Genomic DNA, 15,937 nt, shown 5'->3' on the forward strand with positions numbered 1-15,937 from the left:
CAGCCACAGCGGCCGCCTGTCCCCAGAACGTGCTGGGGTATTGGGCATCCCAGGCAGCACAAAACTTCGTCGTGGGGGGAGTCAGGATTAGCTCTACGTTCTTCAGCAGGAGTCACATGAAGGCAATTGTTGATTTATTTAAATAAAAGGAGTTGGCAGCCTAATCAGTTTGGAAATTAATTTCCTTGTTAATTTGGGGGTTTTGACTTGCTCATGAATATTCACAAATGCTCATCTTGTTGTGGTTTTTTTTTCTCTCCTCTATGTAATTTATTTTTGTGATTGTCAGATCACCTCTGAAGGTGACATTTCTCTCCTCGTTCTGCGACGCAGCAAATGTATTCAATCTTACGCCTTGGAAGAGGAACTCCAGCCTGGCACTGACATCTCTTTTACTTCTCTCTTCTTTGCCAGAGAGTCCTTTATCGCCTCCTTGCTCCCTGCATGCTGCCTAGGAAGAAACAGGACTGAGTCTCCTCGAAGAAGGGGGCTGGCCTGGACTTGATAACTGGGAGCGCTTGTCAGAATGCCCTATACCTGGCAAGGGAAATTGTCACTTGAGGATTGGGACAAAGTGGTTAATTTTTCTTAGGGTGCCTGGAGTTTTTTGCTCCCCCTCCCGCCCCGCACTGCCGAGCACCCTTCAGCAGCACGTGAGGCAGCGTGACTAACATCTGCCACAGACACTTGATTTGTCTTATCTCCTTTCATTCGGAGGAGGCAAAGTCAGAGAAACACGGGTATGTGTCTCTGGAGAGTACAGCTGATCTCTTTACCTTCTTTCCCAGCTCTCTGTTGCCTTCCTTTACTAATCCTGCCTGCCCTTGCTCCTCTCCACACCAGGGAAGAGCATCCTGGTCACCACTCCTGGTTTCTCCCTGGTGAGACATGCTCATGTCCCACGTGTGTGTTTAGGGCTTCTAGGATTTCATAATGCTGACCGGCTGGGCTCAGCTAAGGAATGTGGTGAATAAAAACCTGTGTAAAACCACTGGTGCTGGGGGCAGGAGGAGCAGTGTGGGGTGAAGAGGTGTCCTCCTTACCCTGTGCTTATGCACTGAGACAGGCTTGGCTGAGAGCTGGCCCCACAGCAAGTAGCATGATGTGTGTAGTGGAGACCCCCCAGGCCCAGCCCAGCCTCCAGACCAGCTCCTTTCTTTAGAAAGGCCAGCTTTGGTACAGCCTCCATCTATCCAACTTGCTCAGAGCATGCTTTCTTGGGGCTTGGAGCTGTGTGAGGAGGGGCGGCCATGCTGCACCAGCCATGGGCTTCACCCAGCGGCACTACCAGCCTCGGCTAGGAGCTGGGAAGGGGGTCACAGAGAGGTTTACAACTCCGCAGCAAGAAAATAAGCCAGCAGCAATGCAAACTAACTGCAGGAGATAACCGAGCCCTGGAGCAGGCGGTAGGTGGAGGTTAGTGGGGCCTCCCTCCTGGGAGCAGAATCATGTGAACAACACAGCCGGGTTCCCACCTCCTGCTGAGGGCACCAGCTCCTGACAAGCTCAGAAAAGAAAATGTGTGGAGAAAGCCAGCCGGTTACCACGACAGTTGCTGTGTCACAACCTTTGTAACAAGCTCTTCTATGCAGCTTTGGCCCGGGAGGGTGGCAAACACACACCTCCACGCTGGCTGCCTGTTCCATCTCCCATCCTTGTTTCCTCCTCCACAATCACATCTGACTGTCACGTTCCCACCTCAGCACTTTCCTTCTTTATCTACTCTCCTGATTTCTCCATTTCTCTTTTCACCACCCCAACACAAGGCACCCACCCCTGGGCCTTCAGTTATGATTACAGACCATCCTCCCAGGGTGCCAGTGTATTCTCTGTGCTTGAAACACCTTCTGTTTGCTGTCTGCGTGTGAACTGCACTGTTCATGGTGGCTGTCCCGGTAATCTAGGTGGTATTTTGTGTCAGAGGATCCTGCTTGGCTGGCTTCTAGGGCTGGTAAACCTGGCCTGTCATGTTCATTAAGCTGGCTCAAGTGGTATCTGAATTCGTTGGGGGTACTGACCAGTAGGCAGAGATGGACAGATAGACTCGGAAGGTGTGATGATGTAGTGACACACATTTTAAGGATGGCGGCTGTTCATTCTCGCCCAAATTTTTAGCTGCTTGTAGGACAATATTGGGTTTATCCTGCAGCTGGTATTTTAATCTGGTGAGTACATTTCTCAGCAAGGCGTGTTGTCCTCACTCTTTTCAGGGAACTGACATCTCTTTGGCAATCGGCTGATTAAATCCCCTGGCAGCACACAGCAGAGAGCATTTCAGCACGTCATTCTTGGTTGGGTTTTTTTTTTGGTTTTGGGTTTTTTTTGGTTTTTTTTCCTGCTGCATGGAAATAGATTGCATTTTCCCCTGATTGGTAACTTTTCTGCTTAGTGTTGTTTAAGCTTTCAGAAATACATGGTAATGGAGCGTTATAGATGTGTGTTATCCTGCACATGCTTGGTTGCCTGAATCATTTTGTTATAGTGGCGTCTTGCTCTCTTAAGGGCAGAAACCACACACCTGGGATACACTTTGGAATTTGAAGCATATGCAGCAACAATCCAATGCTTTTTCGCTGAAAGAAGTAGGTTTCTCTGGAACTGGGAATTTGGAGGCAGGTCCCTGTTGGGCAGGAATGTAACAACCTCTGATTGGATCAGCCTTGGCTCCAGGCTGAGTTCATTTGGCCACTGTAGTGTAGTAAGGGCAGTTAGTTACTCAAACTTCTGGCCGATGTGCCATGAATACAAATCCCATGATTTCGAAGGAGGAAAAGTTATCACTCACTGGATGTGTCACCGCAGCAAGAGCGGCTGAGGACCTTCAGCACAGGGTGAAAATCACAGTCGCATCAGAAGTGCCTGAGGGAGTCTCTCTTGAGTGGGCACAGCCAAAGCACACCACACATGCACAGGCAAAGCCTGTGATAAGTTCTCTGTGGCAATAACCCCATACTTTATTAGATCCCCACAAAGTATCAAGAAGCATTTTAAACATGATTCAGCAGTGAGCCCTTCAAGCAATGAAAGTTCCCTGAAGCCTAGGCTGCATTAGCAAAGGTATAGTCAGCAGATCAAGGGAAATTGTTGTTCCCATCCACCTGGGCGGTGTGAGGCTGGAAGATTACACCCAGGACTGGCTCCTCAGTGCAAGATGGATGTTGACAAACTACAGCATGGCCAGCAAAAGGCCCCCACGGTGGAGGGCTAGAGCACACAATGCACAAGGAGAAGGCTGGGGGAGGTGGTTTTGTTAAACAGAGAAGACCGAGGGGGTGTCTAGTTGCTGTCTGCTCCTACCTAAAGGAAAGCTGGAGAGAAGAGGAAGCTGGACTCTGAGAAAGCAGTGTAGTAAAAGGTCAAGAAACAATGGACAAATTTTGAAACAAAGAAATTCTAAACATGTGTGAGAAAAAATTTCTTCGTACCTAAAAAGAGTGGGATATCTCCATCCTTGGGGATGTTAATATTGTGTGAGCAAGGCCCTGAGCAAGCTGGCCTAGCTTTGGGGTTACCCTACTGTAAGCAGAGAATTGGGCTAGAGACTTCTAGAGATCCCTTCCCACCTGATTTTTTGTGTGGGTCAGTGTTTTTGTGCTGCTGATCTGCCATGAGCCAATGTTCAGTGTCTTCATAATGCTGGAAGCCAGAAGGGCAGTATGCTTGCTTGGCCCCGTGGAAGTGCATCTGTGCTGACAGCAGCATTAGCATCTGTAAAGCCCTTCTGCACGAATGTCTCTTCTCCAGCTGGCTCGCCACCCTCTGTAGCACTACTTGTCCCATTTTATACTACAGATGAATCTCCTAACAGCAGGACCTGGTTGGTCTGGGGGTGACTCCTTAAGCTGTAGCACCTATGTTTTTCTGAACAGCAGCAATCACTGAAATGTCATTTAAAACTATACTGCAGCATGTAAGACTTCCCTCCCTACACACAAACCCTTCAGAAGCAGAGAGACTTTAATAACTCCTTTAAATTCTTAGGTTAGGTGTTTGCATGTTTCTGTGCAGTCAGAGAGACTCTGTGACGAGTTTCAGGGGATCTCTCTTCCCTTTCAGAAGTTAAACAGTTGCTTCTCAGGCCCCCTCTTTTTGAGAAACGTGCCTGTCTGATAGCCTAAACTGTGGCTTTCAGCTCACCAGGAGAGCAGAGGGGTGGGTGCTTGGCTGATACGCTCCTCACACCACCTTCAGTGCTCACCACAGTGCTGCTAAAACATGTCTGGGTCTTTGCAGCTTCCTTGTGTCATTTCTCAATAAGAAGGATGATGCTGAAAAAGGTGGGAGAAGAGGATAGAAGAAAGGGTGGAGAACAGTAACTTGATGTATTAAGGCAAAAGCAAACCTCAAGAACCTCTATAACAGCAAAACTGGAGCTCACCACCTTACCTTGATATTTGTGGGGTTTTTTTTCAAAGCCATCTGAGCAAGCAGCAGTTTTGGGAGCAAAGATTTGCAGCATATCTATCAACTTCAGAGTAAGCATGTCAGGGCTGGGAAAAAGGAGCTATATTTCAGGAAGAGAGAAAACAAAGTACTCTGGGCAGCTGCAAACCCATTACTCTAGTCTCAACAGAGTATAAGGTTAAGAACAAATTACAGAAGGAAAACAAAATTAAAGCTACAGCAGTAAGTGGAAAATGGAATCAAATACAAAATGGGTTTATCAACAAAAGCACTGTGTGCCCTTAACTTGATCCTTTTCTCTACCTTTTTTCCCTTACCTGGGTGAAAAAAGAAATTGGTAAATCTAATCTAGTTGGATTTCAGTAGGGCATTTGATGCAGTAAGGGCTGGAAGGCAGCTAGATAAGCCAAAGTGAAAGGAATTAGTAGGAGAATTTTAGGTGGGTAAAATGCCGGGGAGAGGCAGATGATATGTGGAGTCAAAAGGGAACTGCCACCATGGAGGAATGTCACTGGCCTTGGGAATAATTCTGCTTGCAGTAATGGCTCTAGCTCAGCAAAAAGCAGCATGAAAAGGAAGTTTGCTGATTAAATGCATTTAGGAGAATTACTCACAGTCTGAAGCAGAGAAGTGCGAGGTCCTGTTCTTTGCTCCTGCTAACAGGAATGTCTTTTACACACAGAGATTCGCTGGTTAGAAATGACAGAAGAAGAGCCAGATCTGGGTGCATTCATCATTCACGAGATGATTATGAAGCCCCGATGTGACGTGATCACAAAGACAACAGCCTTAAAGAGATCATTACGTTAATCTTATTTAGGATGCTATATACAATTTGTCACTCATATTCAGCAGTGGGCTCGGGGCTGGCAGCAGTGTGGGGGAGCTGGAACAACAGAGTCTGTCTCCGTGCCTACCCCTGCTCTCCATGTGAGCGTTGGAAGGACATGGAGCCTTCCTTAGCTTATCAAAAGGCTGGAATGGATGAACTTCTCTCTATAAATCCATTTTGTACACAGGGATGTGCCCAGCGAAATGAGCCATTATAGAAGGGAAGGAGCTCAGCCATGATTTAGTTGGGCAGTCCCTTTCTCTTCTGAGTTTGGCTCTTTTTAAGGCTGCACAGATTTACCTCTCCCTGCAATTTGCTGTGCTTCCTTGGCAGGCAGAGCAGGTTAGCACGACAAGCACAGCATTATAAGAAAAGATGTGCTGAACACAGGCCCATAAGGCCACATTTTTCTGCTCCATCCCTCAAAGAGTTTTTCCTTCAAGGGTAAGAGATCAGTCCAAAGTCTGTGCTCTTTATGAAGGCGACTACTTGGTGTTTCTCCCACACAATGCCTGCTCCCATAAGCTCTCAGAATGGAAATTTAAAACCCAGCATCTCAGAAAAGGCTCGGTTCTTTGGAGAAATACACAAAAGCCAGTCTGAACTAAATGTACCACATGCCTGTGCAGCAGAGCTGAAAGGGTTTCATCGTGCTGGTTTTCAGTGTTGGGGGAAGAGTGGTAGGTCTTGAACCTGGTTTACACCTGGATGGGATTAGTGCTGATCTAACACTTGACTGGGGGCGGGGGGGATGCAGTAGGTATAGCTTGCTGCAGCTTGTTCTGACAATGATTTCTGAGGTTTATTTAATTTAATTGGGGGAAATGAAATTGGGACGAGACCTCCGGCAATCATGTAATTCAGCCTCCTGACCCGACGACAAGATTAAGTAAGCACAACTCATTCCTGACAGATATTTGTTGAACCTGTTCTCAACAGCCTACAGTGACAAGGCTCCCTGGCCAATCTAGTCCAGCGTTTTATTGCTCGATAGTTAAAAAGCTTTTCCTACACACAGCTTAAGCTTTCAGTGATGGGAATGAATCTATCGGTTTCCACAGCCCCGCTGAAAAGTGCCTTTCCGCCCTGACAGTGCAATCTCCCCAGACCAGCTGTATATACTTTTTGGCAATTGTGTGCATCTTTTGGCAATTCCAGCTGTGGTTTTTTTCCACTCTTCGTGCCTTTCACTCTATCAAAAGCTTTGAAGTCAAGATGTATCACATCTACTACACCCCCCCAGTCCACTAGTGCAGTTATCCTGTCAGACAGTGAGGTTAGATGGGCTTAATGTGATCTTCCTGATGAATTGGACGATTTTTTCAGGTTTGAAGTGCACATTGGAGAGGAAGCTAATTCATACGTGCAGCTGCTGCCTGACAGGGATGAGAAAAAAGCTGGGGGAGAGGGGCTTGGGGCTGTGGCCAGCTGAAGGGGCAGGAGGCAAATCCAGCCAGGATAAAATGCAGTGCTGGACAAGTAGTCTGCTGTTTGGGTTCTAGGGATAACAGTCTGCTAGGGGCCCCTTGGGTAAGCAAAAGTGTGGAAGGACAGTCTGCTACAAGTGCTTTAACAGTCTGTAACATCAGAGATGCATCAAGTCTGTGCACCGTGAACCCCTCTGGAATTCATTATGGACTAAAACATGCTCAGAGGTTTTCAGAGTTAACAGGCTTGGGCTGCATCCCTCTGGGTGGCTTTTCATGTTTCAGCAGCTCTTGCGCCTCTATTGTATCCCAGAGTTTTCACAGCATCTGGAGCAGATCCCTCTGGTCAAGACTCCCAAGTTTCAGGTAAACATCATGTTCAGGGAAGTAATTTTTCAGATGTGTTTACAACATCAGCAGGGAGAACTCACCAGCTGCCTTGCTTCCTCTCACTGTGCTGCGGACAGCTTATCTCCCAGGGTTACTTCATCGTCCTCCTTGTGCTGTAGTTCCCAAAGAGCTAAGCTCAGCAGCAGTAGTGTTAGCTAGTCACAGCACATCTTGCAAGCTTGCCACTGTTTCTCCCCCTTATCACATACCTGGACACTCCTTTTTCCCCAGCAGGCAAGACACATAGCCATATGGCAGGAGGGAACAGCTCCTGATGAGAAGAAGAGCAAGTTGCAGTTTCCCTGTCCATCAGGGAAACTGTCTGCAACTGTATGTCCTTTTCTCCCATACCAGCTCCATCCTTCCCTCATTCTACCTCTTTGTGGGATGGGGAAGTCACCCTGTCCTTGTTAGAGGCTCAGCCTGCCACCTCCTGAAGCCATGGCTGTATTTGTGCCAGAGTACTCAGCCCTGGGACACAGGGCAGACTGGGGACTTGCAGTCACCCGTTCTGTCACCCTGCTGCTGCAGTTTTAGCCCAATTCAGCTATTGCTGCCTGAGACAAAGCCGAGGCACAGCCTGGGGTGGCACTCTTCAGAGACCATTCCCAGTAAGTGGTTTCACAGAATCACAGAGTGGCTGAGGTTGGAAGGGAGCTCTGGAGGTGATCTGGCCCATCCTGCCCCTGCTGAGGAATCACTCAGGGGCCTCCATCAATCAAGAGTCAATGCTAGGTCCTGGCTTCCCGCTAGACTTTGTGCCACTGCTCAGCACCCTCTGTGCCTGGCCATTCAGCCAGGTTTCAGCCACCTCACTGTTTGCTCATCCAGCCCATACATCAGCAACTTGTCTGTGAGGGTCTTGTGAGAGATAGTGTCAAAGGCCCTGTTGAAGGTGAGGCATTTTATCATAGAAGGTTATCAGGTTGGTCAAGCATGACTTCCCCTGGGTGAATCCATGCTGACTATTCCTGATGATTTTCTTGTCACCCGTGTGCCTGGAAATGATTCCCAGGATTACCTGTTTCATCACCTTCTCAGGGATCAAGGTGAAGCTAACTGACCCTGGATCCTCCTTCTTGCCCTTCTTGAAGACAGGAGAGATGTTTGCTTTCCCCAGGCCTTCAGGTACTTCTCCCAGGTGCTGTGACCAATCAAGAGTTATTGAGAGTGGCCTTGCAATGACTTCTGCCAGCTCACTCAGCACTTGTGGGTGCATCCCATCAGGATTTGATGTATTCCTTCTGTTTCAGAGGCAAGCAGATCCAACTGCCTGTATCCATAAGCGTGTTCTGTCTGTTTGACAGAGCACTGTCCTTTTCTCATTTTGCACTCTCCATCTTTATGTTCCTCACACTCCACAGTGCTGTCTGCTCTCTGGGTAGTTTTCCACTATTCCAGCTGAGTGCACTATTCGAGCAAGAGTTGCAAACTTGTTCCTGGGCCCTCTTACCAGACCCAAAAGCTCCTGGATTATTTACTGATTCTCCATGTGGAAGCTTCTCTAGATAGGGCTTTAGGGAATCCAGACATGGCCAGGTATTCTGCCTGGAGGAATGTGGGACCCAAGGGCACAGGTTTCCTGCCCAGTGCCTCATCAGAAGCAGCAAGTCCTTGGATCAGGGCAGGTGAGTGCAGAGATGGAGCAAGTAGCACTCTGCAGGTTCAAGTGCTTCCTTCCCACTCATCTGGCTGAGCTCCTCCTCCCAGACAGGCTGGCATAATGGTCTCCACATCTGCAGGGCAGTCCTCAGTCTCACCTAGATACTCAAGAGTTCCTAGAAAATCTTTTGCATCATTGCCGGGCCTCATTTTAGCAAGGATGCTTGTGTTTTCCAGGAACTCCCTCAGCACCACGGTCACCTGGGGCTTCATTTCCTCCAGCCTTGCAGGCAGAGTGAGCATCTGTCGCAGAAGCCTTGGCTCTGTCTGAGGAGCAGCTGCCACCTGAGAAATCACTCTTTGCTCATTCCCTCTCTCCTTTTTCTGGAGTGGAGCCCTCCAGGCCTGCTAGCTGACAGCCCCCAGATCAGCTCCCATCATCTGCACGTCCTTGCTATGGCAAGTATGGCCAGCTGCCGTTTTGGGTCAGCAAGAGGGCAGGTACAGCACACATTCCATATGTGAAAAACTACAGAAAGTAGAGAATAAATTTGAGAAATGCTACTGCTCCCCCAAACTGCTGGAGATCAGGAGCCTGGTGCAAAGCCTAGCTGGACAGAAGGATGCTGAGCAGCCTGAGCCAGGATTTGTGGCTGCCCTTCATATTGAACTTTCTATAAGCCACTCATTAGAAATTACATGCCCAGCAGTGAACACTGTAAGAAAATTTGTTTTGAACATTAGCAGTTTCTAAAGTATTAATGTTTTAATGCAGTGAGAGAGGTGAGATGGGTAACAGGGCAGTGGTGTAGAGAGGGAGTCCTTCTGGCCATTCTCTGCTTCTGTGCTTGAAGCTTCTGCAATCACCATGTATTAGAATTTCCAAAGTTTTCAGCCCTGGCTCTTGTGCACTGTACATCTCTGTAGCCATGCTGGCAATCCTGGCCTGAATTCCTTTAATATGGAGCCTGGGATGGGGCTGAAGCTCATGGCAGCCTCCTAGCATCCTTCACCTTAGACACAGCAACCTCTGTGGTAGAAACAGCATGACTGCAACTTGACAAAAGGGCAAACAGCCTGATGCTGCCAAAAATCGCAGGAATCCTCCCCAGCTGTGGTTGTGCCAAACTTGCTGGGCTAGCTAAACCTGGAGATGGCTTTCCCCCACTCCAGTGACCCTGCAATGCACTGGGTCAGGACCTGCTCTCCCGGTGAGCACTGGCGTGCTCTTCCCAAAGCACTGATGCCACACGGCTGCATTTTTATGAGTTGATGCTTGCCAGAAAGTTGTTGCTTTCGGTGTTGTTGCAGAATGGAGTGCCTGGTGAAATCTTTACCCCAGGACGTCCTAATCACATGTAATCTCCTTCTGTCCTTGAAAGTGGTGCACTGAAAGAACCTGGCTATCCCGTGGGCAGAAACACTTTGCCTTTCATCCTAGACATGGCAGCCAGAACCCCCCCTCGCCTGCCCCCAAGGGACTGGCTCTCCCCTCCTTGCTCACCCCCTCCTGTCCCAGGTAACGCTTCCACTGATCATCACAGAACACTTTATACTTGACACAGTGAATGCAGACAGAGAGCTGACAGTCCCTCTGGCAGCTGCCAGCTCAGAAGGAGCACAAGGAAGGTTGCCTGGGCATGTACTTTAACTCTAAATGCCCTGTTTTTCCACAAGTTTGCATTTTGATGAACATAATGTTCTGGGAATGAATGAGCTATCACCAAGCAACATTAACTCTGTGTTAACAAAGGGTTTTGACATTGAATTTAAGCCTGAGGACAATGCTGGCACAAGAATGAGTTATCACAGGCTGGGCCATGGGTACACTGAGGATGGAAATTAGAAGGAGCTTCCCACCTGCCAGTGCAAGGATCTGGAACAGCCTTTCAACAGCAGTGAGGCCAGGAGACAATTTGTTTTGGGACTGGAAGTCTCTGAGCAAGAGGATGCAATGGGGCTGCCTGCTGCAGGCCAGGCGATCTCTGCCAGTCCTCTCTTCTTATGCAATTGCAGGACATTTTCAGAACGACTTGGCCCTTAAAGCAGCTCAGGCCAAGCTGAGTGCCTGGGGCTGCCTGGAAGTGGGGCTGTAGGGGGCTGTGGGATGGTGTCCTGGGGATACTGCAGAGTGCTGTAGGGTTGTAATTACCCATGGAGTGCAGGATGTGCATCCTCCTGCCTCCAGCATGCAGAGAGCTAAGCATGGAAATTGGAGGGGACAGTATGTGACAGGCAGGCCCAAGACCAATTGCTTCAGGTGATGGCTGGGTGTCTTGCAGATCTGAGGGCATTTCTGATGAGCAGAAGAGGGCTCCTCCACACTGCAGCCCAGGGGAGAGTGAGCTGGGCACTCAGGGGCTTTGAGGCCAGCTCCCCCACTGGCTTAGTGCCCAGTCAGGGTACTGGCTAGTGGCCAGGGTCCATCCATCACCCCTTTCCCATTCAGTTGAATGGGACCAGCTTGGCACAGGATGGGAAAAGGAGACAAGAGAAGGGGATGCCCCAGGAGCATCTGTCAAGGGCAAAGATGACAGCAGCTCTGCCAGGGCAGCCGCAGGCTGGGTGCTACAGTGAACCAGCTGCATCTGCCTGGGAGCACCACGTGCCTCCCTCCCTCGCTCCTTTCTGCCACCAGCCCTGGACACCAGCAGCCCTGGGATGTGGCCCACAGCTCCAGCCACCCCTGCCTCCCAGCACCTGCTCAACTGCCCAATACAAAAATCCTTGCATGAAACACTTCACTGTCAGATTACAGTGGATTATATGAGCCAGAGATAAAAGGGGAGTTACAGCAAACTCAGTGGTTGACTGTCTCTTTTCTGTTCTTTAACAGATGATTAAGGCCTTGCCAGAATGACGTCTACATCTTTCCTCAGTGAGGAAGGTTAGGGGTTTCAAGCCTAGCTGCTGACTCATAACCCAGAAGAGGAGAAAAGGGAAAATTAGCATGAAGAATGTTGCTGAAATGGCTTGAATGTGTTCCGAGATTAGTGTAGAAAATATATTGCTGCCTGTGTTATGGCTGGTGTGTTTAGTAGATGTTTTTAATGGAATCTGATCTTTTGAAAAACATGGAACACCTGTATGTAGAGCATTTGCCTTATATCTGCAGATCCACTGCCAAAAAGGGCAGATTGTAAACAAGCTTCTCCAGAAAGCATCTTTAGTTCCTGACGTTGTAACACCAGTGCTTTCTTCTATGCCTAAATGCCTTTGGATATCTTGGTGAGCTGTTGAACCACTGGATGGCATGTCCCTGTCCAGAGTCTATCCTGGCTCTGCAGGGATTAAAATTTGCTCCCTCTGAGTGCATGTCTGCAGACCCTTCTGGGACATGAGTTTGGTCCTCCAGCTTCCCCATCAAATACTTGGTTTCTGGCTGCATTAACTGGCAAACTCAGCAGAGGCCTGGAACATGACCTTCATCTAAGCTTTGTTACCTCCAGTGCACATTTCCTCTGGATCAAGGCTGAGGCAGGCGGGGGAGGCTCAGGCTGCTGCTCCTGAGATAACTGGAAGGATCAGGGGAGCTGGGTGAGTGCTCAGTCTAAACAATGGCTTCAGAGTCAGGGCTGTGATCATACTCAAATTAATTTCAAATATGCACAGTAACACAAGAAGCAATTTGCATAAGACGTCACATGGAGTTGCATACAATTTCGCATATTTAAACAAAGTACAATAAAACACAGCTCAGGGGGGGATGTGAAATCATTTGTGCAGTGAACCGTGCAGAGAAACGACGTACAGTTATCACCAAAGAAGAAAACAAATGGCAGCAACCACCCAGGATGCAAAGTCAGCTCAGAAGTTGTGAAACACCAGCTTCTTCCTTCATCCACCATCCTGACAGATGCTTGGAGTCAGGTTATCAGGCACTTCTTTTCCAGCAGGCCCTTCTGGTGCAGAGGATGGTGCTTGCTGTTTCATACCACTACTCACTCCTTCCTTCACATTTGCATCCTTGGCTTCAGCTTTGCTAAGCACTTTCTTCATGCATCATTCTTTCTGGGCTTTCCAGTGCATAGATTTCCAGGTCTGAGAGACTCCTCCCTCACCAGGCACCGCTCCAGGTGGTACTGTCCTTGCCCTTTAGTGGTAAAGGCTAGAGGCCAAAAGACTGGCTGTGGGAGCCCAAGGGCAGACACTGGCAGCCTCAGTTCGGTGGTCTCGGTGCTGTGCATGTTCAGAGCACGATCCCTATGGCTTAGTTCTTGGTACCTCTGTAGGTCACGTGAAGTGGGCTCAGCTCCTGGAAAGTGATGGCTGGACAACTAACATAGATAAGGAAGCAAGAAAAGGGAACAACATCCCTTAAGCGGGAATGTGTCGTCTTTTGGAGCAAATATCAGAGGGCTGAGACCTTTAAACCTGCAAAAGGGACTCTCAGCCCCTGACCTACATTTCGTGACAGTCCTGCATTTCTCACACATGGGTTGGGTCAGTGCTGCAACAGTGAGGCTGAGCTCTGAGGGCTGACCCATGAGCATGTGCTTTCCCTTCTCTTCCCTCCCCAGGAGGCAGGCAGGCAGGGGAGGATTCAACTGCTGCTCCTGAAACAGCTGGAAGGATCGGGGGAGCTGGGTAAGTGCTCAGGCTGAACTGGGGCTTCACTGTTGGCAGCACCCCGGTCCCTGTGAGCTCCCAGAGCCCTGCTTCACCCACTTTGTCTTCATTTACCCTGTGCTTTTAATGCCCCCCAGCTCTGATCCCTGCCTCTGATCCTACTTCTCTTTCCAGTCCCATCATTTAATCCTAGCTAGTTTCTGGTTCTGCCCACTTTCTCCTCACCCTGCCTTTTCCTGCTTCATGTCCCCCTCATGTACCCTCCTTCATGTTCCTGCTTGCTCAATACCTCTCTTTAGGCCTTTGCTTGACAGCCTCAGCTCCTTATATTTTAGTTAGGCAATTTGTTTCTCTCTGTAGGACTGCCTGAGTATCAACAAAGAACTGTCACCAAAGCCCTGGGAGAGGCGGTGTTACGCTTAGTCACCCTTTTGTCCCAGCCCTCCTCTAACTTGCAGGTACAAGGAAAAAATCTGTCTCTTCCCCATATCCCGCACTCAGAATTACTGCACTGCACAGGGAGCTGTAAGTAAGCTGTGAGTAGCTACAAGAAACCCACATTTATCCAGGACAGTCTTTTTGGTCTTCAGTTTTGTCATGGAGACCCTGATGCTTGGTATAAGAGAAATCTCATTATAAGGGATCCTCTTACGGTTCCTGCCGTGTATCCAGCCAGCACAGGGTAACACTAAGCAGAGCCTCGGATCTCATTTGTGTGATGTTCACTCACATGTAACATGTCACACAAAAAAAGAATTGGCAAAGCAGAAAAAGGCATGGGAGAAAAACCATTTCAGGCTTAGATAACTCATCCTGGTGTTGCCAAATGTGTCTGAATCAACGTAATAAGACCGGCACAAGCCTCCACTCTAGGTGTGTTTAACCACTGCACTCATGTTTTGGTTAATGAACTCATTCAGGCAAAACTGTGTCCATTCATGGTGCACTAACCTGGCTAGATTGACTCCCCTGACACTAGCAGAGGACACCCACCACTGACTGCCCCTTGGTTTGGGAAGGACTCAGAAAGCTTCTGCAGTCTGTGTCACTTTACCAAGGCTTAGAGGGTACCTGAGAGAATCATGATGCCCTGCATCCTTTCATAGGCAAACTAACAAGGAAACCAACTGTCTCCCTAGCCAGGCCAGGCTGTAACTCAGATTTGACCAGTGCATGCTGTAGGCATCACACCATGTTTCTCTGATAGAAAACAAGTCACCCCAGGCTTGTTTGCTTGCTTTTTTGTTGAACCCTTGTGGTATGTCCAGCTGTCGACAAAGTCTGAGCTTCAAACTCGACTGGCTACCCTAGAGCATCTGCTCTCCTGCCACTGGAGCACTAACTAGGAGCCACAGAGAGGCAGGACAGGGCCCCGGAGCAGAGACTGGCATTTGCTTCCCTGCCAGATCCCTTGTGAGGATTGATCTGAGGTTGGAGATGGTTTGGCTTGTATTCTGGTCACTCCCAGGGAAAGCTGGGCTTTGGATCAATGTGGAATGCGTCACTGAATGGCCTATTATTCACTGAGTGCAATGTGCACTCGGAGACACAGCAGCCCTCAATAAAGATTCAATTCTGCCTCTAAGGATCAAAGCAAGAATGAACCAAGGGAACGACTCAACTCTTTTACATGATGCTGAAATGAGAGGTTGCTTGTTTCGGGGCGACTCTTTATGGCAGTTTCAAGTTGTGCATTTCTCCTAATTAAATGGCCATCCACACAGCCAGGTCCCTTTAGTAGAGTGCAGAGCTACCTCTGATTGAAGCTCTCCGTTCCCCCTGCACGAAGGCTCACACTTGAGTTAGCGCAGCTTGTCCACGCTGTCACACCCGCTCCACACCCACCCCGAGGAGCACAGTGATGCCCACAGCTCCACAGGTGTTTTCCCACCACTCCCCTCATGGCCACAGTGTCGGGACGGCTCTCTCACAAGGTGCGCTGCGAAGGCACACAAAGGAATGATATCCAACAGTACAGGCCTGGGGAGGAGGGCAGAGCCAGAGCGCAGGGAGTCCTAACTCCCAGACACAACTCTGGAGAAGGTCCTTGAACAGGGGAGCTAAGCAGGTGTTGTTGGTTGCTGCCACATCCCTGCAATACAGACACTTCCAGCTGACAGTTGCCTGATTTTTTTTTTCCCATAATGGGGTAATTTATTGCAGGTTATAGAAAGCACTCAGCTGGAGGAAATCCCAGACTTTGGAGATGTTTTCAAAATGTTTTTCTGAACTACTCTCTTTCCCAGGAAATCACAGCACTCAGTAACACCTCATGCTTGTTTTTTTGACCACTCATTAGGATGATTTTTGTGTGTCTTGAACTCATTGTACAGGTTTTAGATGTTCTTCTTTGATTTAAATGATTGCATTCATTCCTCCCATCTCTGCTGTCCTCATTCAGAGTGCAACTCCCAGTGCTAGCTCCGTGCTGGAGAACAGGATGTGGGGGAGATGCTAGGGAAGGAGGCAAGGCTGGAGACTGGAAAGGAAGGGAGATGCTGGAAAAGGAGTCAGGGCTGGGACCAGACTGGAAGGGTGGGAAGTCAACATGGACAGGTGGGTAGGAGTGATGTAGTGGGGAGTGGTGATGGGAGGGTACTAGACCAGGGAGTCAGTGTATTCTTCAGGAAGCCAGAAGAATAAGGGGCAGCTTGTGGAGCTTCTTCTGTGAGTCAGAGAGTGAGTCCTGGTGAAAAAGGGTATGTTTGGCTGA

This window comes from Corvus hawaiiensis, chromosome 2 (assembly GCF_020740725.1).
Source record: "Corvus hawaiiensis isolate bCorHaw1 chromosome 2, bCorHaw1.pri.cur, whole genome shotgun sequence".
Lineage (NCBI taxonomy): Eukaryota > Metazoa > Chordata > Aves > Passeriformes > Corvidae > Corvus > Corvus hawaiiensis.